The following is a 24,682-nucleotide window of genomic DNA, read 5'->3' as shown; positions in this document are numbered from 1 at the left end:
CGGAGCTCCTAACACATTTAAGTTGATGCTGGAAAGAAAAGACCACACTAACTGAGGTTTCGCACTTGTCTTAAGGCTGCTTGTTCAATTTACCAGTGAATTCTACTTTATGGGCAACATATATCTCGCAAGAGCTATAATGGTGTTTGTCCTATATGATATGCATAGACCTTCAGGAACCCGTGGATTGGAGGGAGGAATGATGGTCATCAGAGATGTGGGCAGTGTTTACTGTGTGTGGAATCTGAACTCTTCCACATTATTCTGGCCATTTTACCATCTTAGAACTTCATTTTAAGTTCTTAATTTTTTGAGGTGTATAAGTGGCAGTGAATCTTTTAAAAATTTTTATATTTCCTTTTTTGATATTATAATTTAGTTACATTTCTCCCTTCTCTTCCCTCCATCCAAATCCTCATATCCCTCCCCAGTCTCATTCTAATTCATGGCCTTTATTTGATAATTGTTATTGCATTCATATATGAATAGATATTCACAGATATGTTCCTTAAGAGAACCTGTTCAGTTTACATAATGTTTACACACACACACACACACACACACACACACACACACACACACACACTCTTTTTTTCAGGGTTGACCATTTGGTACTGGACAACCAACTGGTGTGCTTTTCCCTGGTGAAGACCATCTCTCCCACTCCAGCTTTTCTGGGTTGAGGCCTCATGGGGTTTTCTCTGCCTGGATTGATATGTTCGTTGATATTATTCTTGCTCAGTTCACATTTGGAAAGACATTATGGGAGAAGCGTCTGATGTTACTTGAAGACAGTCTTATAGGAAGCTCCTCTGGCTCTTAACCACCTTTTCCTGATCCTCTTCCACAACGTTCCCTGGGTTTCAGGTATAGAAGTATTTGGAAGATGTTTCCATTGGGACGGGACTCTACATCTTTGTATTTTGAGTGGTTGTGGTTTTCAGTAATAGTCTTTGTCTCTTGCAAAGGTGAGTTTCCTTGAGAGGTAGTGACAGCTGCATTTATCTGTGGATATAAGGACAAATGTTTATAGATTACTGATAAGGATTATGTGGTTTAGTAAGCGAGTGGTTGTAGGTTCTTCTCCAATAACTATGTTTTCACGAGCACTAACTAGTTGGCTAGGTTTTCAGTGCCATGCATGGTTTCCTTCTTTGACGGGGTCTCAAGTCTAATTAGAGAGCTAATGGTGACTGCCAAAGTATGCAGGCCGTTACTGAACCCTTAGGGTTGTTGCTAGTTGATGTGGTTCATGGATATCCTAGTTGAATATGACAGTTGACTGTATCGCTTCATGGGAACCAACATTGTACCTTCTGGTACCTCAAAAGGTAGTCCTCGGGAAAGGGGTATTCGAATCAGTTCCAGATCAAGAGGTCTCTGGGCCCTGTTTCTGAAGTTCACGGTGTCTGCTGCTGTAGAGACTTACCTTCTCCTTCTGTGAGTGTATGAGGCAACCAAGAGAAACTATAAAAGGATGTTATATTTTGAGAATATCTTGGAAAAAGATCCCCTAGCCAACAGTTCAAAATCAGGCCTCTTCTATCTAGTATTTATTAAGAGGTTTTTGGCTTTTCCCTGGGAACACTGTTAGCCCAGATGAGAAAGATTGATTAAAACAATACACACATACACATACCCATGCACACATGCATGCGCGAGTGCGCACACACAAACACACACACACACACACACACACACACACACACACACGTTCCCGCACACAGGGGTTATGTGAAGTGTAGATTTTTTTTTTTTGGTTCTTTTTTTCGGAGCTGGGGACCAAACCCAGGGCCTTGTGCTTCCTAGGTAAGCGCTCTACCACTGAGCTAAATCCCCAGCCCCTGAAGTGTAGATTTTTAAGGTAAATTGTTAACGGTATGATTCCTTGTGGCTTTTCCAGACATCCTTACTGTTAGGATACCCTTCTCCCGCCTTTTTCTGTGTTTTTTCTCCCTCTCCCTGAGAAGACCCTCTGTTCCCCATCCAATAAAAAAAATGGAAAAAGGGCAGTGACTTTTATGTTTGTTATTTAGGTTTAATTTTGTTTCATGCAGCAAGTGAAGAAAACATATTGTGTGTGTGTGTGTGTGTGTGTGTGTGTGTGTGTGTGGTATGCATGTGTGTGTGTGTGTGTGTGTGTGGTATGCATATGTGTGTGTGAGTGGGTGTATGTGTTAAGACCTAGTCTCTGGGCTATCTATCTAGTTCTTGGTCTTGGTTACTCAATAGCATCGGGTATGGATTCCATCTTGCAGGGCAACCTTAAGTCAAGTCAGTTATTGGTTAGCTTCTCCCACAAGCTTTGTGACAGTATTGCCCTAGCAGTTCTTGCAGACAGGACGCCATTGCAGATAAAGGGTTTATATCTGGCTTGGTGATTATGTTTCTCTTTTGGAAGCCTGGAGTGCCTTTCTGAACCAAAGGCATAGGGATGAAGACTCTATGTAGCTATCAGCTTGACTCTTCCATGTTCAATGGGTGGTGTAGGCTGTGTAGGTATTCCCGTGAGACTCCTTTGACCAACAATTAGATGAACTCCTCCCCAACTTGTGTGTGTGTGTGTGTGTGTGTGTGTGTGTGTGTGTGTGTATAGAATTTCTACCATATTAGGTTTCATACTACTCCTCAAATGCCCTTAGTTTTACCTATCTTTCCATGTATTCCCTTCCTCAAGCCCCCTCCAAACATAGTGATAAAATGAGTGCTAATGCTATGCTTATAGATCAGTGCCTTGTTCAGATAACATCAAAGAAGCTTCCTCCTACAGTAACTGGGAACAAATACATTAGACAGACATTAGAGAGAGGGAGAGAGAGAGACAGAGACAGAGAGACAGAGAAAGACACAGAGACACAGGGACACACACACACACACACACACACACACACACACACACACACACACACACACACAGAGAGACAGAGAGACAGACCTTGAACACTCAGCCCTAAATGGGATGTCTTTATTAAATCCCGCCCCTCAGAGCTTAGGGAGTACCATAGAAGAGGAAGTGGAAAGAGTCCAATAGTCAGAGGTGATGGCAGACACCGAGGAAACAAGGCCCTCTAAATCAACATGGGCGAACCCATATGGCATCATGGAGACTGTAGCAACATGCACAGGGCCTGAATGCACATGCACAGGTTTCCTTAGTGTATCTCGGCTTCCAGTTTAATCTTCTTATGCAATTCCTGGGTGTGTAAACCAGTGGGTCTCTGATCCTTGTGCATTTTCTTGGGCTCTTTTCCTTCTGCTGGTGTGTTTTGTCCAACTTTGATGTGGTAGTTTTTGTTTTACTTTATTTTATTTTGTTTTGTTATGTTTTGTTGTTATTCCTTAGAAGTCTGTTCTTTTCCCAATGAGAGACAAAAAGGTAGTGAGCCCACACGGAGGGTGAAGTGAGAGCAAACTTGGAAAAGTAGAGAGAGAGGAAATGTATTCTGGATATATTATATGAGAAAAGAATGTATTTCCAATAAAAAGAAAAATGGAAAAAGGAAATGTTATATGTGAATACTATGGGATGCTTATTCACAAACATGTGGAATAATAGAATCATGCTAATTAACACATTCATTTTATTAACCATCTGTTCTATGTGATTAGAACACTTACATTTATCTCTTCTACTTTGAGACATACAGTATATTATTAATAACTATATTCTCCATAATGTATGTTGAAGAAAATTTATTCCCTTTGTACTGCCAAGCTGCAGTCTTGTATCCTTTCAGCAAGGCTTCCCGTGTTAGGCTCTGGTAACCACTATTCTACTGCGTACTTCTATAAATTTGATTTGTTAAAACCATAGGTAAGTAAGTTTACTTGATATTTATTTCATAGTGCCTGACTCATTTCACCTAACCGAACGTTTGCTGGCTTCATTAATACTGTAAATGACAATGTTTGCTCCCTTTAAAGGGCTGAATGGTTATTTCATTGTGTATATGCAAAGTAGCATAAAAATCCATTTGTGCTTTCATTCCTTTATCCGTTGATGGGTACTGCAATGGTTTTGCGTCTTGGCTCTTTTGAACAATGATGCACAGGACATAGGGATACACATGTCCCTTCCCCACACTGAGTCTGATTTCTTTGACTTTTATTAGGACTGGAATTTGGTTCGTTACCCATGGGCTCCTGTTTCTGGAAGCTTATCAACCTTGGTGTGCTAGGGCAGAGGTGGTGGAACCCTTTATCAAGTGAGGTCACTGGTCCTGGCTGCATGGTCTGCCTCCTCCATCCCACACGCACTCCCATCACGAGGCTGCCTCTCAGCGGAACTGCAGGGAGGCTGAAGAGTTGGAATCACCAGTTTTTTGGACATTCATCATCTCAAAAGGGAAGCATAATAAACCTCTTTCGTTTAGAGTGGATTCAGAATGCATACACTGGGCATTTTGTTGTAGCGATGGAAAGCTAAGACAAATGGATACCCAGAAGTGAAACTGCTGAGTGGTATTGTAATTTGGTTTCAGTTATTTTGTGAGGAAAACTCTGTACTGTTTCCCAAACCGTCTGTGCTCACTTATGACGCCACCCACGGTGCACAGGTGTTCCCTGTCCTCCACATCCTTGCCAACTCCTGTTATCGCTCATCGTTTTTATAATAACCAACCTAACATGTTGTGGGTGACAGCTCATCATGGCCGGGCATTTGTATATCTTCCTTCGAGAAGTGTTTATTCAGGTGCTTGGCTGTCTGCTTTCCTGTTGTTGAGTAGACTGAGCTTCTTGTACACATTGAGTTCCTTGTTACAGGGTTGGCTGAGTGTTAGCCTGCTCTCTATAAGACGTTCTGGTACTTTTGCTACGAAGACAATTTTTAGTTTTAGGAAGTCTTGCGGGAGGGGGATGGGAGGTGGTGGTGGTGTGTGTACATGCATACGTGTGTGTGTGTGTGTGTGTGTGCATGTGTGCATGTAGGTAGCTTTCATTCTCTGCACTTAGACAATCTTCTTCAAATAACCATGTCTCAGGCAAATGAAGCTTTGTTCTTTTATTTTTTTTTTAGTCGCTTCCTACTCTCAGATCTCATGTTCAGCTCTTTAAACTACGTGGAGTCATTCTTCCATATGTGACTGTCAGGCTTTCATTGCCTTATAAACTGAGGAGAGACTTAAAGTCTGCCATATTCCAGAGGCTAAGGAGACACAAAAGTCAAACGCAATGTATACTCTGGAGTCAGTGCTGGTGTGGAAAAAGGGACATTGGTGTAAAAATTGGCAGAATCTGGAGTTTACTAAGAATCAATGTTGGTTTGTTAAAGTTCACAATTAGACCGTGGTAATGTTAACAGGTTAAAAACGAGGTGAAGGGTGTGTAGAGATTCTACTCTTTGCAACTTGTCTGTGAATCTAGCACTTTTCCAAGTTAGAAACTTATTACAATTATCATATTCAATGTCAGTTTTCGAGCTCCATCTTGGCCCACGTTCACCCGATAAAAGGAAGGTTTGCGGCTACTCAGATCCAGAATGGTGAACTGAATTTCTTCCTCAGAAGATCACAAAGAAGCCAGTTGTCGTTGTCAAAAGCAGCCAGATTCCAGAAAGGTAAATAAGCCATGGCTCCTTGAAACAGCAAGATGTATCTGTGTGAATTTCAAAGAAAATGAATAAAGCTTGGAGGAGGGGAGAGAGAACTTACTTGTGACATGTTTACACTTTGAAATTGAATAAAGTAGGAAAATTATTGACTATGTAAAACTCATGTAGCACACTTAAGAATTCTCATATAGAACACAGAGTTGGTCATGCTCTGGGGAAGAGTGTTTATATGGTCTCCCCAGCAGACATACTGCACACATTTGACAACCACGGCCCCAAATGAAGGGGTTTGTAAGCATAGGTTATCAACTGAATCCACTCACAGAGGGAATATGGGAAGTTTGTGTTAAACTCAACAGATGAGTTATTTTATCACTGACTTATGATGGGAAAGTGGTACAAGACCTAGGTCTTGCCAGGTACCAGGGTTTATTTGTAAAAACGTCCAGAGAAGAAAAGTATATAGAGTCTAATTACATAAACTCAGAGCTTTTCTTTCGCCATTACCTCGCTAACTTACCCCTGCTCCTTCCCCACCCCATCCTGCTTTTAAGATAGTGGTTAAACTTACATGTACCTTAAACTGCTGGTCTGGGATTATACTTACTGATGTATTTTTCAATGCCGTTCCATGATGGAACAGAACGGGGTGCTTCAGCAGGCCCAGGCTGAGAATCCCCCTCGCCAAGGTACCAGTCATATAAAATGAAGCTTATTTGGGGCATGAGAAAGCCGACAGAGAAGGACGAAAGGGGAGGAGAGAGAAAGAATGAAGAGGCCAGCCATGAGCAAGTGGGGGGAAGAGGATAGGGAGAAAGAGGCCAGAGAGAAAGAAAGGCCAGAGAGGAGGAGAGGAGAGCAGAGGAGAGGAGGGGAGGGAGAGGGGAGGGAGAGGAGAGGAGGGGAGGGGAGGGGAGGAGAGGGGAGGGAGAGGAGAGGAGAGGAGGGGAGAGGAGGGGAGAGGAGAGGGGAGAGGAGGGGAGAGAAGAGGGGAGAGGAGGGGAGGGGAGGGGAGGAGGAGAGGAGAGGGGAGGAGAGGGGAGGGGAGGGGAGGGGAGGGGAGGGGAGGGGAGGGGAGAGGAGAGGAGAGGAGAGGAGAGGAGAGGAGAGTTCTAACAGTCCTTTTATTGCAAACCAGGCTAGGACTTGGCTGTTGCTAGGTAACTATTGGGTGGAGATTAGAGGAAATGCTAACAGCCCATAAGGTTTTACACTGTGCAGGAGAATTGAATTTGGGCTTTTTATGTGCTCTCTACCAACTGAACTAGTGACCAGCAATGAAATGACTTAGTGCTCTGGATCAAGTGTTTTCTGTAGTTATTTTTTCCTGGGTAAAATAGTGTGTGTGTGTGTGCGCGTGTGTGTGTGTGCGTGCGTGCGTGCGTGTGTGTGTGCGTGTGTGTGTATGTGTGTGTGTGCGTGCGTGCGTATGTGTGTGTGTATGTGTGTGTGTGCGTGCGTGCATGTGTGTGTGCGCGTGTGTGTGTGTGTGCATGCGTGCGTGTGTATGTGTGTGTGCGTGCGTGCGTGTGTGTGTGTGCGTGCGTGTGTGTGTGTGCGTGTGTGCGTGCGTGTGTGTGTATGTGTGTGTGTGCGTGCGTGTGTGTGCGTGCGTGCGTGCGTGTGTGCGTGCGTGTGTGCGTGTGTGTGTGCGTGCGTGTGTGTGTGCGTGTGTGTGTGCGTGTGTGCGCGTGCGTGTGTGTGCGTGTGTGTGTGCGTGTGTGCGTGCGTGCGTGTGTGTGTATGTGTGTGTGTGCGTGTGTGTGTGCGTGTGTGCGTGTGTGTGTGCATGCGTGCATGTGCGTGCGTGTGTGTGTATGTGTGTGTGTGCGTGCGTGTGTATGTGTGTGCGTGTGTGTGCGTGTGTGCGTGCGTGTGTGTGTGCGTGTGTGTGCGTGTGTGTGCGTGCGTGCGTGTGCGTGTGTTTGCGTGTGTGTGTGCGTGTATGTGCGTGTGTGTGTGCGTGTGCGTGTGTGTGTGTGTGCGTGTGCGTGTGTTTTAAAGATTAATTTAATATATATAAGTACACTGTACCTGTCTTCAGACACACCAGAAGAGGGCATCAGATCCCATTACAGATGGTTGTGAGCCACCATGTGGTTGCTGGGAATTGAACTCAGGACCTCTGGAAGAGCAGTCAGTGCTCTTAACCACTGAGCCATCTGTCCAGCCTGTGTGTTTCATTTTTTATTCTTTTTTAAAAAAATTATTTTTCGTGGATATTTTATGTATTTACATTTCAAATTTTATCTATCCCCTTTCTCTCCTCTCCAATACTCCCTTGTGCCTTCTCCTGATTCTATGAGGATGCTCCTACTCCCACTTACCCACTCCAACCTCAAAAACCCTGGCATTCCCCTACACTGGGGAAAGGAGCCTTCACAGGACCAAGGGCCTTTCCTCCTACTGATGCTGGACAATGCCATCCTCTACTACACATGCGTCTGGAGTCATGGATTCCTCCATGTATACTCTAAGGTTGATAGTTTAGTCTCTGGTAGCTCTGGTGGGATTTGATTGTTTGATATTGTTGTTCTTCCTATGGAGTTGCAAACCTTTTAGCGCCTTCAGTCCTTCTCTAACTCCTCCACTGGGGTCCCTGTGCTCAGTCCAATGGTTAACTGCAAGCATCCTCATCTGTATCAGTACGGTTTTAGCAGAACCTCTCAGGAGACATCCATATCTGGTTCCTGTCAGCAAGCATTTCTTGGCATCAGCAATAGTGACTGGGTTTGGTGATGGATATGGGATGGATCCCCAGGAGGGGCAGTCTCTAGAAGACCTTTCCTTCAGTCTCTGCTCTACTCCTTGTCCCTGTATTTCCTCCTGTGAATATTTTGTTCTCCCTTCTGAGAAGGACTGAAGCATCCACATTTTTGTTTTCTTTCTTCTTGAGTTTTATATGATTTACGAATTGTTTCTTGGGTATTCCAAACTTTTGGGCTAATATCCACATATCGGTGAGTACATACCATGTGTGTTCTTTCGTAACTGGGTTACCTCCTTCAGGATGATATTGTCTAGTTCCATCCATTTGCCTATGAATTTCATGAAGTCATTGTTTGTGATAGTTGAGTATTACTCCATTGTGTAAATGTACCACATTTTCTGACCGCAAGTTGAACCATCACCATTTGTTGAAAATGCTGTGTTTTTTCCACTGGATAGTTTTAGCTCCTTTATCAAAGATCAAGTAACCAAAGGTTCATTTCTGGGACTTCAGTTCTATTCCATTGATGTACTTGCCTGCTTTTATTACACACACAGTTTTTAATCAGGATTGCTCCATAATACAGCTTGAAGTCAGGGATGGTGATTTCCCTCAGAAGTTCTTTTATTGGTCAGAATAGTTTTCACTATCCTGGGTTTTTTGTTGTTCCAAATAAATTTGCAAATTTCTCTTTCCAACTCTATGAAGAATTGAGCTGGAATTTTGATGGGGATTGCATTGAATCTGTAGATTGCTTTTGGCAAGATGGCCATTTTTACTATATTAATCCTGTCAGTCCACGAGCATTGGAGTCTTTCTATCTTCTGAGATTTTCTTCGATTTCTTTCTTCAGAGACTTGAAGTTCTTGTCATACAGTTCTTTCACTTGCTTGGTTAGAGTCACACCAAGGTATTTCATATTATTTGTGACTATTGCAAAGAGTGTCAGTTCCCTAATTTCTTTCTCAGTCTGTTTATCCTTTGTGTAAAGGAAGGATACTGATTTGTTTGAGTTAATTTTATATTCAGCTACTTTGTGAAGTTTTCGAGTTTAGGAATTCTCTGGTGTAATTTTTTTTGGGCTCACTTAAGTATACTATCACATCATCTTCAAATAGTGATATGTTGACGTCTTCTTTCCAATTTGTATCCCTTTGACCTCTTTTTGTTGTCTAATTCCTCTGGCTGGGACTTTGAGTACTATATTGAATAGGTAGGTAGAGAGTGAGCAGCCTTGTCTAGTCCCTGATTTTAGTGGCATTGCTTCAAGTTTCTCTCCATTTAGCTTGGTGTTGGCTACTGGTTTGCTGTATATGGCTTTTACTATGTTTAGGTATGGGCCTTGAATTCCTGATCTTTTCAAGACTTTTAACATGAAGGGGTGTTGAATTTTGTCAAATGCTTTCTCATCATCTAATGAGATGATCATGTGGGTTTTTTTTTTTCCTTTGAGTTTGTCTATATAGTAGATTACGTCGATGGACTTCCACATATTGCACCATTCCTGCATCCCGGAGATGAAGCCTCCATTATCGTGGTGAGTTATCCTTTTGTTGTGTTCTTGGATACAGTTTGCAAGAATTTTATTGAGTATTTTTGCATTGGTATTCATGAGAGAAATTGATCTGAAGTTCTCTTTCTTTGTAGGGTCTTTGTGTGGTTTAGGTATAAGTGTAATCGCGGCTTCAAAGAATGAATTGGGTAGTGTTCCTTCTGTTTCTATTTTGTGGAATCGTTTGAAGAGTATTGTATTAGGTCTTTTTTGTAGGTCTGATAGAGTTCTGCACTAAACCTATCTGGTCCTGGGCTTTTTTGGGTTGGGAGACTTTTACTGACTGCTGCTATTTCTTTAGGGTTATGGGACTGTTTAGATGGTTTGTCTGACCCTGATTTAACTTTGGACCTGATATCTGCCTAGAAAATTGTTCATTTCCTCCAGATTTTCCAGTTTTGTTGATAAGCTTTTGTAGTAGGATCTGGTAACTTTTTAAAATTTCCTTAGTTTCTGTCGTTATTTCTCCCTTTTCATTTTTGATTTTGTTAATTTGAATACGGTCTCTGTGCCCTCTCATTAGTCTGGTTAAGGGTTTATCTATCCTGTTGATTTTTCTTAAAGAACCAGCTCCTGGTCTGGTTGCATTCTTTGTATAGCTCTTTTTGTTTCTACTTGGTTGATTTCTGCTCTGAGTTTGATTATTTCCTGCCATATACTCCTTTTTGGTATGTTTGTTTCTTTTTGTTCTAGAAATTTCAGGTGGCTGTCAAGCTGTTAGTGTATGCTTCCTCCAGTTTCTTTCTGCAGACACTCAGAGCTATGAATTTCCTCTTAGCACTGTTTTCATTGTATCCCATAAGTTTGGGTATGTTGTGCCTTCATTTTCATTAAATTCCAAAAAACTCTGCAATTTCTTTCTTTATTTCTTCCTTTTCCAAGTTGCCTTTGAGTAGAGTGTTCAGCTTTCATGCGTATGTGAACTTTCTGTTGTTTTTGTTGTTGTCGAAGACCAGCTGTAGTGCGTGGTAATCTGATAGGATGCATGGGATTATTTCAATCTTCTTGTATCTATTGACGCCTGTTTTGTGGCCAATTATATGGTGAATTTTGGAGAAGGTACTATGAGATCATGAGAAGAAGGTATTTTCTTTTGTTTTAGGAATGAAATGTTCTATAGATACCTGTTAAATCCATTTGGTTCATAACTTCTTTAGTTTCACTGTGTCTCTTTAGTTTCTGTTTCCATGATCTGGCAATGAGAATAGGGTGTTGGAGTCTCCCACTATTATTGTGTGAGGTGCAATGTATGCTTTGAGCTTTAGTAAGGTTTCTTTTGTGAATGTGAGTACCCTTGCATTTGGAGCATAGCTGTTCAGAATTGAGAGTTCATCTTGGCAGATTTTCTCCTATGATGAGTATGAACTGTCCTTCCTGATCTTTTTTGAAAACTTTTGGTTGAAAGTCGATTTTATTCGATATTAGAATGGTTACTCCAGCTTGTTTCTTGGGACCATTTGGTTGGAAAATTGTTTTCCAGCATTTTACATTTAGGTAGTTTTTGTCTTTGTCACTAAGGTGCATTTTCTGTATACAGCAAAATGCTGGGTCCTGTTTTTGTATTCAGTGTGTTAGTCTATGTCTTTTTATTAGGGAATTGAGTCCATTGATGTTAAGAGATATTAAAGAATAGTGATTGTTGCTTCCTGTTATTTTTTTGTTGTTAGAAGTGGAATTATGTTTGTGTGGCAATCTTCTTTTGGGTTTGTTGCAAAAAGATTACTTTCTTGCTTTTTCTAGGGTGTAGTTTCCCTCCCTGTGTTGGAGTTTTCCATCTATTATCTTTTGTAGGACTGGATTTTTGGAAAGATATTGTGTAAATTTGGTTTTGTCATGGAACATCTTGGTTTCTCCTTCTATGTTAATTGAGAGTTTTGCTGGATATAGTAGCCTGGGCTGACATTTGTGTTCTCTTAGGGTCTGTTTGACATTTGTACAAGATCTTCTAGCTTTCATAGTCTCTGTTGAGACATCTGGTATAATTCTGATAGGTCTGTCTTTATATGTTACTTGACCTTTTTGTTTTACTGCTTTTAATATTCTTTCTCTGTTTTGTATATTTGATGTTTTGGCTAATAAGTGATGGGAGGAATTTCTTTTCTAGTCCAATTTGTTTGGAGTTCTGTAGGCTTTTTGCATGTTCATGGGCATTTCTTTCTTTCTTTTTTTTTTTTTTTTTGTTAGGGACATTTTCTTCTATAATTTTTGTTGAACATATTTACTGGCCCTTTACGTTGGGAATCTTCATTCTCACCTATTATTCTTAGCTTTCATCTTTTCATTGTGTCCCGGATTTCTTGGATGTTTTGGGTTAGGAGTTTCTTGTGTTTTGCATTTTCTTTGACAGTTGTGTCAACGTTTTCTATGGTATCTTCTGCCCCTGAGATTCTCTCTTCTATCTCTTGTATTCTGTTGGTGATGCTTGTGTCTATGACTCCTGATCTCTTTCTTAGGTTTTCTCTGTCTCCAGGATTGTCTCCTTTTGTGACTTCTTTATTGTTTCTATTTCCATTTTTAGATCCTAAATGGTTTTGTTTAATTCCTTCACCTGTTTGGTTGTGTGTTCCTGTAATTCTTTAAGGGATATTTGTGTTTCCTCTTTAAGGGCTTCTACTTCTTTTTCCTTTTTCTTTTTTTTTTTTTTTTTTTTTCGGAGCTGGGGACAGAACCCAGGGCCTTGCACTTGCTAGGCAAGCGCTCTACCACTGAGCTAAATCCCCAACCCTAGGGCTTCTACTTCTTTAACTGTGTTTTCCTATCCTTCTCTAAGGGAGTTATTTATGTCCTTCTTAAAATCCTCTATCGTCATCATGAGATGTGATTTTTAAATCCCAATCTTGTTTTTCTTGTGTGCTGGGTTATCCAGCATTTGCTGTTGTGGGAGAACTGGGTTCTGATGATGCCTAGTGGTCTTGGTTTCTGTTGCTTAGGTTCTTGCACTTTCCTCTTGCCTCCTAGTTATCTCTTATGTTAGTTGGTCTTGCTGTCTCTGACTGGAACTTGTCCCTTCTGTGGGCCTGTGAGCCTGTGATCTTAGGAGTGAGAGCGCTCCTGGGAAACCAGCTCTATTCTGGCAGCTTTTGGGTCTGGAGGGCTGTGGGGCAGCCCCAGGTCTTTGGATTCTAATTAATATAATTGTAACTATATGTGATGATTTGCACTTGCTCTGCTCTGGGAGTGGCACTATTAGAAGGCATGGCCCTGTTGGAGTAGCTGTGACTTCTTGGAGTAGGTGTGCCACTGTAGGTGTGGGCTATCAAATCCATTTCCTAGCTGCCTGGAAGTTAGTATTCTACTAGCAGCCTTCAGATGAAGATGTAGAACTCTGAGCTCCTCCTGCACCTTGTTTGCCTGGACGCTTCCATGTTCCTGCCTTGATGATACTGGACTGAACCTCTGAACCTGTAAGCCAGCCTCAATTAAATGTTGTCTTTTATAAGAGTTGCCTTGGTCATGGTGTCTGTTCACAGCAGTAAAACCCTAACTAAGACACTATATGAAATATATAGCAGTATGATTGATCTAATATTTGTCTGTTATTTATCGTTGTCATCTATTTATCTATAATAAATTTGGCCTTCTATTTGGCTTGCTCAGTCTGCTTTCTTATACAACCCTGACCATCTGCCCATGGTGGCACCACACACAAGGGGCTGGGCCTTCTCATATCGATCATTAATCATAGGCCAGTCTGATGGAGGCAATTTCTCAATTGAGATTCCTTCTTCTTGGATATGTCTAGGGCTGTGCCATGTTGAAAAAAGCTAAGCAACACACATAGGACAGAGGTGTAGACTATTGAAATAAAAGAGGGTAGGCCAGAACCAGAGCCCTAGGTTGATCTTTCTAGATCCCTTATTCTGATGCCACATTCTGGGGCAAGTTTCAGCATGAAAGCTCAACTTCCAGATGATGAGAAGGTCTGTTGTTAAGATGGGAGAAGAGAACATATTTTGTTGTCGAGTTTGCGCGTTTGGTTTATGATTTAGGCATCTGGTGTGTGGGTTTCCATTTGTAATCTCTGACAATGTTTAAATCAGGCCTCCTCCCCCTTAACTCCCCCTTACAAAGTAAACTGGCTATCTCATATTTGTTCCCGCCTACAGCACTCTTGTTTGTAACACCCTAGTAATGACAATTGCTACCACTGGCCTCTGGGGACTTGGCACCTATGGTTGTCACACCTTCACAGCTGACTAGAGGCTTCCCCCCTGTCTCCTAGAAGGCTTGTCTTTGCTTTGGACTACTGAGCATCACTTTTATCCTTGGAACACCATCCTGACACTTCTGTCTGTCTACTCCTCTATCATCTGGGAGTCTACTTCTGTGAAGTTCTTAATGCTATACATCTTTTCCACACAAGTGCTGCAGTTATTCATAGCTGTGGTTTTCCACATGTGGCAGCCTCTTTCCTGTAAGGATTCTGAGTGAAGGTCTGGTGTTTGTACGAGGCCATAAGTTTATGGTGCCTCCTGAACTAGGTGGTTGAGTGACTCTGATCTTCAGGGGTCTCCTCAGGTACATGGGTAAGTGCTAGAGTTAGAGATGAGGTACTGATTTAGAAACATACATTAATTGTTTTATTTCCTCTCTGTGTGTGTGTGTGTGTCTGTCTGTCTGTCTGTATAAGAGAGAGAGAGAGAGAGAGAGAGAGAGAGAGAGAGAGAGATGGGTATGTATGCCAGGTGTGTGTAGATGCCTGTTGAAGCTACAAGAAGTAATAGGATTCTCTGGAATTAGAGGTTATTGTGAACTACCTACCATTAGTGCTGGAAACTGAACTCAGGTCCTCTGGAAGAGCAACAAGTACTCTTAGCCATTGATCCATCTCTTTAGTCCCACAAAATACAGTTAAATAAGATGTAGGCTAACCCAAGACTGAAAGATAGATGTGTTTGAGAATCAGTATAAATAGGGGGTGATTACAGTGACACACATCTATAACCCCAACATGTGGCAGGCCAAAGTAGGAATATTGCTGCAATTCTGAGGCCATGATTTATGTAAAAGTTCCAGGTCATGTGTAGCTACATAGCAATGCCCTGTCTCCAATCAAACAATCGATCAATCAACCAATTGGCACAGAAAGTTATTGACTACTCCTTGTTGATTTATGAATCACAGCGTGCTTTGCTGCCAGACTTACTTTCCTTCTGTCAGTCATTTGCAATCACTTATATGACTCAAAAGCTCTGTTTTTGAGAAATGCGAAGCTCTAAGGTGTCAAGAACTGGCTAGGAGGAGCCAAAACTCTATGGCTGTTCCCCAATCAGAGAAACTCCTGGACTCTAGAGGGCCATTTTTCTTTTCCAGTCATGTATGAGATCACAATTTGCTTCAGTCCTAATTTTTGGCTTGTTTGTAGCAATGTGGGAACTGTCTTTTCATTCTGAGACTGAGCCAGAGAAGGATGTTCAGGTTGATTGAAGTGCCTCTTCCTTCTTGCTTCTCCCAACAAAGGCCTTATTCATGCACTGAACTACTAAGGATATATTGTCTTTGCTAATGTTTCCACAGCTTTGAGTCTATGAAGCCAACGTACTTCTCTTCTTTTTCTCTCACAGTAGCATATCGGTATAACTGATAAAGAGTCGCACATATTCAGTGCGTGCCATTTAATGAGCTTGAAGATGTGTAAATACATGCTTGTGTTGCTATCACCAAAATTAAGGCAATGGACCTGTCAAACATCTCTTCTGGTTGAGACAGTCAAACAGGTATTCCTCTAGGAGACCTGTTAATATGAGATCTTCCTTCTCAAAGACTGTGAAGTTCCTATTGTCATACATTATTGCTAATACAGTGTGCAGCAGTTATCTGTAAAGAATTGCTCTCTCATATGGAGATGTTAGACGCTCTACTTGTGAGCCTTCAATACACTCCTCTCCTATATTCACAAACCTTTGACAATGACAGAGCTTTTCTAAAGGACAGTGCAGCAGATTCAATTGAACGGTTGCATAGGCTCAGATATTTGAACACTTGATTTCTTCTGCTGGTGGCAGGTTTGGAGGAGTTTTAGAAGGTGGAGTCTTGCTGGAGGAAATAACATACGAGGGGAAGACTTTGAGTATCTATCGTCCCATACCTCTTCCTGTTTACTTTCTCTGTTTTCATGCTTACTATTCAAGATGTGAACTTTGAGTTTCCGGTTCTTGGTGTCATACCTGTTGCTTACTGCTATGCTGCCTTGCCATGGACCCTCATCTGTCTGGAGCTACAAGCCTAAATAAACACTTCCTTCTGAAAACTGCCTTGGTCATGGTGTTTTATCACAGGGACAGAAAGAAAGGCAGTAACATATATCTAGGTTTTGTATTTTTAAAATTTACTCTATTTTTTAAGTGTGTGTGTGTGTGTGTGTGTGTGTCTGAGAGTGGGTTTGTGCACACAAGTATGGTTATCTACAAAGGAAAACAGAGTGTCAATATCCTCCAGCTGGAGACAGAGGACTTTGCTGATGATGGAACCCAGGTCCTCTGAAAAAAGCAGGATGCATTTGCAACTACTTAGCCATTTCTCAAGGCAGACATTGAGATAAGAACTCCATTCTTTATAAATCTTTCACACATATATTTTTTATTTGATATGACTTAATTTATCGTGCACTTTTCCTTGGTGGCTTAATTTATCCAGAAATATATGTGAAACAGCTAGTGTATTAGGCTCGCTGCAGGTGCTAAAGACTGACAGTGAGTAAAAAATACTGTTGTCATGGAGGCTCCATTTTAATGAACCCCTGTTATAAAAAGAAATGAGTAAAATGCACAATTTGTCAGAAGGTCTTCAGTGTTATGAAGAAAACTGAAGTGGGAAACGAGGCTAGGACAGGCGGAGGCGAGGCGCAGGTTCCATTTTACGTTGGAAGGCTAGGGAATGCCCAACAGCAGGGATGCTATGAGAGCTAACACTGACGAACATGAAGGGGCAAAGAAAAGCACTTTGATTTAAGAAAAAAGGATGGGTTGTAGCGAGCTTAGGAGCCATGGGGAAGCAGCCTGATGGGGAAGCAGCCCAAGCCTCTGCTGCTGCTGCATCAGCGGCCACAAGGAAACTGGGCAGAGCAGAGAGCAGGAGGGCCGGAGGTGAGGCCGGGACGCTAAGGGGAATGCATGTGCCATCTCATGTAGAATTTTAAGCACGATTTCTGACTCTGAGTCACCAGATGCCAGAAATAACTCTCACTAGCTCTGCAGACCAAACTGTGCCTGGGGGCGTGGGGGGTTGCTGGTAGGGGGCGTGGATCACTACACTAGAAAATCTCTGCGTAAGAGAACACGTGGTAACTGGATGGTGGGCCTTCTAGTCTGCAGTCATGTGTCCGGAATCTGCTTTAAGCAATCCTCAATTCCCATTCAGTACATCTCTTAACTGCTTTCTACCTCAGGAGAATCACTAGGCTTGAAGCCACATTCATTTTTCTTCTCTAAACATCTCACTTCTCTTTTCTCCCTCTTCTTTATTACCTGTGAACCATAGAATGGCCATATCTGGAAAACAATTACAAGAATTAAAGCATCCCTCTTTTTTTTTTTTTTTTTTTTTTTTTTTTTTTTGGATAAAAGAAGGATAAACTAGAAGTCTGAATTGGAAAAACCACCATGAAGAAATAATGACATTCGCCTTCAACATTCTTTTAAATGAACATAGCTCAGATTTGTATTATCATCCATTTGATTTAAACCCTTCTCTAAGTACCAGCTACAAACCCATTTGGGTTTCATTTAGTTTGCCCATAGTTAATTAGTTGTCTGATAAGAGAATGATCTCCCACTCTTGGGGTCTAGCTTGGCAAACACTGAAGGAATTATTTTATATCAATATACTCTAAGTTCCAAGAAATATCTATGTCACAAACCCTCTAAACATGACTTCTGAGCTGGTGACAGTACCTGCTGCTTGTGACTGGCTTACGGTATTCAGCAAAGGAGGCAGGCATGTGATCTCTGTGTAGTTGAGGGGATTCCAAAATTGCTTTTGAAACAATTTTGTTTCTATCTCGTGAGATACCAATTAATTGTGCTAGGAATAGTTCAAGGCAACAGCCATCAGTGCCAGCATGTCTTTGCTTAACATCCTGAGGAGCAGTCATCCTCTGTTTATAAGAAGGGTAGGAAGATAGGAACCAGAAAAGCACAAACAATGTGCACATATGCACAGCAACATCTACATTCTTATCATCTTGAGAACTAAATAACCCTTGCCAGTGGGAACAGAATGAAAAACAGGAGCCAAGTTGGGTCAGTCAATACCTACCTACTCAGGATAAATTGCTAATCAGAAGCTGAGCTTGCACAGGCTGATAAATAACAAGGTTACTTGACCTGAAGAAAGGACCTGCTTTCCCTCATGTTGGTAATTACATCAATTCTGAGGAAGACAAGTTGGCTTTCAGCGGGTTAGAGCCAGATGATGCTGTAAATCAATTACATGTTCTCAGGTCCCTCTCACACAGTTGCTGAGCCAGTGTATAGCCAGCAGTTGATTCCAGTTTGTGTTTCCTGAGTTGCTTGGTGATAGCCTCCGAGGCCAGTGTGCCTTTGCCCAGAAGGCTTCAGCTCTAGTGCATGCACAACTGTGTTTGTGGGCTTCATCTTGCATACCTGAGGATCTTACTTTATGCAAATCTTTATTCAATAGTGTGTGTGTGTGTGTGTGTGTGTGTGTGTGTGTGTGTGGTATGGTGTGATGTGTCTGGTATGTACATGTGCATGTTGAGTTTATATGTGCGAGTTTGTGTTTATGTGGTGTCTGAATTATGTGACTGTACGTGTATGTAGGGGATGTGCATGTGTCTGTGTGGTGTATATGTGGGTAAGTGGTATGCTGGTGTGTGCATGTATGAGTGTGTGTATGTTGTATGTGGGAATGTGTGTATGTATGTGTGCATTTGTGGTACCTGTGAGTGTGTGAGTGTGAGTATGTGTGTGTGTGTTTGTGTGAGCTCGTGTGCTGAGATTCTAAGTTGTTAATAAACTCCCAAGTACCACCAATACCACTGAACCATGAACCATGTTTGCTTAGAAGAATAGTGGGAAAACGAGGGTCCACAGGGGGATGAGGGGATTGGGATTTGAAGGAAGTGGAGATGGAGGAGATCTGTGGATTTAGGATGATGGTTACCAGCACGTGTCTAATCTCCACCATTCCACATAGACAACAACTCAAGCAACAAAGAAACAATTACATTTGATTGCAGGGACTGAAGAGGAGAAAAACTCCATGGGGCACAGAAAGCTAGACTGGCCACAGAAAGACCATAAGGGTACACCTTATTGTAGCTATTCCAGATCCAAGTGGTGTCAGCTCAAACCGAGAGGGACTTTCTTTGTAGAAAAGGCTGAGTAAGAAACCCCATCACCACCACAGATAGTTGTAGTCATTCTTACTGATCCCTCCATGGCTCTGGGCCAAACTTAGAATGATGCTTAGGGCTCACACTACTCCCCAGAGGATGCTCCATTGTGCTCCAGTCCCTGTGGTCCAGGCTTCTATTTTACTGTTCAGTTTTGAATGGGAGCCACGGTAGACCATGTCCTGATGCGGAGGCCACTGGCTATTCTATTCCTTCATGACTCAGCCTTTGCTGTCTTGTTTGCCCCATGTAGTAATACATCATTCATGGGCCGAGTGATGTTATTGCAACACATCTCCTAGGAAGCCTACCATTTCCATCCCAGTTGCTTCCATTACTGAGCTTTCTCCATCCAGTCTACAGGGGAGATGTCATCTGTGGAAGCTGGAACTAATTTGTGGTCTTGCTCCTAGGGAGCAGAGCTTCAGATTGGGAAGCATCCTAGCCCACATGGCAAACTGTCCCCAGTGGACGACGTACACTGGCCCTGTGAAGCACTGTGTAGGTAGAGCAGCTGTGAGTGAGCACAAGCCTGGTGGTCCAGACTCCTGGGAATTGAAACTCTGGGTAGGAAGGGCAGTCAGAACCTCAGTATCCTGGCTCACATGATGTCTGGCTTTCTGTATGCCAGAAGTACTTGTACTTTGAGATAACTGGAGGAGCCCTTTTGGTGGGACCGCTGTGGCAGCCCTTGAGGTACAAGGAAATGCCACGCATATCTTCATGAATCTTATTCCCACAGTACCACTTCTCCCAGAGTTTGCAACACTGCTGTGTTTCACACTCCAGGATCCAAAGGAAGCACTTCATGGTACCCCCTCTCCTGACATCTGAGCTGTCACTATTGATTCTGGGTCCCTGATTATACCTATACGGATGCTCCCTGGGCATCAGGGGTCTGAAGGACTCCATCTTCACTCAATCCATTGGTGAGCCTTAGTGCCCAGGGTTAAAGTCTATAGAATAGTGAGGGAGGCTTCACCCAAGTGGGGGTTCATTGGGGAATTCTTCAGGGTCATAGTCTATGCTTAGTTGTAAAGCTGTGTGAGCTCATATTAGAGATGTCATAGCCGTTCAACTAATCATGGAGCCCAGGACACTCTGACCACCTGTCCCTTGGAACACGGTGCTACTATGGCTGCTTATGAATCATGTCAGACCTAACACTGAGAAGTGCCCTCTAGACCCCAGTTCAAACTTTTCACTCTGGGAGACAAAGAAAACAGGAAGGCCTTGCCACTGAGAGCCCTGCCCTGCCACGAGAACTGCTTGAGTCTCTGCAGCCTTGGCCACTGAGGTTCCTGGGCTCATTGTTCACATCGATCCTGGATGAAGAAGCCTCATTACACTCTCCTGCGGAGGCCATTCAGAACCATAACCAATGTACCTTGTCAGAAAGGCCTATGTCTCATCAGTGCGCGGAAGGATTCCTTCTAAAAGACACTGAAGGCTAGGTAAGTCAACTAGATAGATAGGCACACAAAATACATGGGGGACAGAAGGGAACATGGTGCATGCTAATTCCCTTGTTACTACCCTCCCCATGGAAGTTTGTGAATTATCTAGAATGGAGTCTAAACAATAACTATCACGAAATTCAATGAGACACAAAAGGAAAAGCAGAGAGTTTCATGTGATCAAGAAAATAAGTCCTGAGACATTCGACAGAGATGTACGTACATAAAGAAAACCAAGACCAAAGCTTAGAGTGTGAGAAAGAAGGGAATGAGCCTCCACTACCACCCAACCCGAAGACATGGAGCGGCTGGAGAGGTTTAAAAAAAATAAAAACAAAATCGAAATCCAACTCTGTGCAGGAGACTCACTTTGGCTCTAAGGATGCATTTAGGCTGGAAGTTTGTAGGCTGGAGGGGATATTGATAGTTCAAGCGTCTAGCAGAAAAGAGCAGGACGCCTATACTAACAGAGGTGAGAGAACACTGCGTAGAAGAGACAAAGGACTTCGTTGTTTAGTGATGACAGAATCAAAAGGCCCTAACTGTCAGTGTGCAGGTACTTAGTACTGGATACTCCATACGTAAGCATACGTAAATAGGCATGAGGGAAAGTAGATAAAAATACAAAAATAAACGGAACTTCTCCACTTAATGATGGGCAGATGAGAAATACTGGATTTGGCCTGCACTTAGACCAGATGGTCACGAAGAGGCATTTGCAGAACTTTCCCAGGGATAGCAGCAGAATGTGCACTCCCCCTTTGCACACATCAGACCTTCTCCAGGGTAGACCGCATGTTCCAAAGCAAGGCGAGTCCCAGCCAATTGAAGAAGATTCAGATCACATGTAGTACGCCCGCTCGCCATGGCTGGGGTGCTGCTGCGAGGGGGAATGTAGCTGAGTGGTAGATAGCGTTCCTGGCCTGTGATAGACGAAATTCAGTCTCTAGCAGTGAAAGGAAAGATTCTTGTTAACCACATGGTATGGAATAAGGACTCAGTAGCAGAAGGGAACCTTGGGAAGTTCACAAATACTCTAAAATGATAAAGTATGTTCCCAATGTACCGAGGCTTCAAAGGTGGGGGGGATAGTTTGAGACAAATGGCAATAGAAACAGAACACGTCAAAACTTACGAAATGCAGCAAAAGCAATTCTAGGTGATTTTATACCAATAAACACTTGTCTTTAAAATAGTAAAGGAGTAAAGTAATAAGAAAGGGGCCTGAAACACAGTCTTTCATTTAACCTGAAGAGCATAGATGAAGAAGGCCCATTAGGTCCAAAGTTAGCAGAAAGAAGGGAATTGTAAATGACGGAACAAGCATAATGAAAAAAATAATTAAAAAGTAAAACCAAGAGTTTTTTTTAAAGTGAAACTAGCAAACTCAGAGCTTGACAAATTAAGAAATAAATACAAGGCTCAGATAGGAAAGTCAGAAGCAAAAGTGAGGACATTACAGCAGATACTTCAAACTAAAAGGGATCGTACGGAATATTACAAATAATTATGTGCCAACAAATTGGATAAGTTAGAGGAAATGGATGGCGTCCCTGAAAATCATAACCTACCTAGATTGAATCAGGAAGAAACAGCTCGAGCAAAACATCAACAATAAGGACTTTGAAGAAGTAATTAAATATCTTGCAACAAAGAAAATCCCAGGACTAGCTGGCATCATGGCTGTCTTCTACCAGATATTCCAAAGAATTACCAGTACTTTAAAGAAAAATTCGATATATTCCTCCTAGCTAGGAGTGCAGCATACAAGGCCAGCCTTGCTGCCAGATAATGACATCACAACGGAAGAAAAATACAGATCAAAATCTCTAATAAACATTGAAGTCAAAATCCTAAACAGAATTAGTAGCAAGCCATGTTCAACAACACATCAAAAGGCTCACACACCACAAGCAGCGAGAATTATCTTTGTCGTGAAAGGCTGCTTTTAACTCCTGCAAGTCAATGCAACGTGCTATATTAGCAGGATAAAAACTCAAAGGCAGATAATCATCTCCGAGGGTACAAAAAGACTGACCTGATTCAGAATATTTTCTTGCTGACATTTCTTAATGGAACATAATAGGGCCCATTTATAAAAATCCCACAGCTAACATCATAATCAATGAATAACTAAAAGTTTACAGCATTTTTCACACTAGGCATATGAAAATAAAATAGAACATCTTTAACAAAGGAGCAAGTAAAGAAAAAATATATACATAGATAGAATGGGATATTAGTCAGCCTACAAAGAGAGAGAACTTGACATTTGACCACAGCGTGATGTACCTGGAAGACTCTATGTCAAGTGAAATAGGAAAAAAGGTACAATAGACAGAGAATAAAGAATGAAACATTAATTATGGATACACATGGATAGAAGAAATGAGGACATGTATGTCAAATGATACTATAACACATGAGTGCAGGAATATGTGGTGGGACATAAAGACAATAGCTTATAGAATTGTTTGGTACTCCAGATTTTTCTTAAGTAGATAGAATTTGGATCTGTTGCATAATAAATACCATGTAATATAAGCCACAGTTTATCATTGCACATCTTCAGATTTTACCCAGGAAATAGCAGTCTTAATTGCAGACTTTTGGCTACTTACAATAACTTCCTCTAGCACCCCATCCCCACCCCCCCGAACACCGTGCAGGACTCTCTTCCTGACTGTCCACACCATTCTTTCTCCCCCTTTCTGGTTTCAATATTTAATACAAGGTAGACATTCCCATTCTTATTATTTCTGTTCTCATGGCATGGCACGGGAAGTACTGGTCACAGCAGTCAGGGAAGGAGATTAAAGAAAAGGCACCCAAACCAGAATGAGAGAAATGAAATTACCATTATCACAGATGGCATTGCCTATATGAAGACCATCCTAAAGAATTTACACACACACACACACACACACACACACACACACACACTCACACACACACAAATAAGTAAATTAATTAAAAATATTTTGGGTTTAATACACAAGTTGTACAATATGTAACCATCATGCAAATTAGTAGCATTTGTTTGTACAAATGACAAGTTGTTTGAAAAGAAAAATTTAAATATTAATAATAAAGATATATAAATAATATATCCTTTATCTATTTATTTATTTATTTATTTATTGTTTATAAATAATACAAAATAAAGAAACAAAATATTTAGGAATAAACATGAACAGGAAAAGGAATACTTGGCATGCTGAAAACTTCATAATATATTGAAATAAAGTGAAGACCCAAGTAAATGGAAAGGTATTACATGGTCGTGGATAAGAATTAATATTAACAAAATGTTTAGTTCAGTCAAAGCAGTGTGGTTCTTAACCTGTGGATAGCGACCCCTTGGGGGATTGAAGGATGTTTTCATAGGGTCGCATATCAGATATTTGCATTATGAATCATAACTGTAGTAAAATTACAGTTATGGAGCAGCAATGAAATAATTTTTTGGTTGGGGTCCTCACAACATAAAGAACTGTATTAAAGGGTCACAGCATTAGGAAGGTTGAGAAGCACTGCCCCTAAAGAAATATAAATAACTAATGAACGCCAACAATTAAAGCAATGTAGAGATTTATCAGACTCTGCGATAATTCCAAGAGCACCCTTTATAGGAATAGACAATGTGACCCGAGAATTCGTATGAACTACACACTAACGACAGTGACAATAACAAAGCCAAGCAGCTGAAGCAATACCGAGGAAGCCAAGCAAAGCTGGAGGCGCAGCCTTCCTGGATTAAAATCCCATTATAAAGGGATGGCGAGCCAAACGACATGGTCCTAATATGAAAGCAGACCAGTAGAACAGAATAGAGAGGTCAGAAATAAATCCAAATGTACATGTTTGATTCAACAAGGCCAAGGAGACACAATGGGGAAACGTTATAGGGCACTAAACAGTGCCGGGAAGACTGGCTTTGCACATGCAAAGGATTGAAATGAGTTCTTATTACACAATATGCAAAAGCTGACTAAAAATGGAAAAAGACTCAAGTGTTCATCTTGAAAACATAAAATTCCTAGAAGAGGACACTGGG

The 24,682-nt window shown here is 41.7% G+C and overlaps 2 long non-coding RNA genes across 9 annotated transcripts in view; both read left to right on the top strand.

Annotated features, from left to right (window-relative positions):
- LOC102546726 (uncharacterized) overlaps nucleotides 1-24,682 on the top strand; it is a 224,589-nt gene that overhangs the window by 39,754 nt on the left and 160,153 nt on the right. The window lies entirely within an intron of this gene.
- The window catches only part of LOC120100693 (uncharacterized), a 52,561-nt gene continuing 35,458 nt past the window's right edge, over nucleotides 7,580-24,682 (top strand). Inside the window, exon 1 of the long non-coding RNA XR_005500593.2 lies at nucleotides 7,580-9,798. This is a non-coding gene — a long non-coding RNA (uncharacterized LOC120100693). The remainder of the gene's footprint in view (nucleotides 9,799-24,682) is intronic.

Source organism: Rattus norvegicus, chromosome 2 (genome assembly GCF_036323735.1).
Source record: "Rattus norvegicus strain BN/NHsdMcwi chromosome 2, GRCr8, whole genome shotgun sequence".
Classification (NCBI taxonomy): Eukaryota; Metazoa; Chordata; class Mammalia; order Rodentia; family Muridae; genus Rattus; species Rattus norvegicus.
The sequence above is the reverse complement of the archived record's forward strand: the minus strand, read 5'-3'. Positions and strand labels throughout refer to the sequence as shown.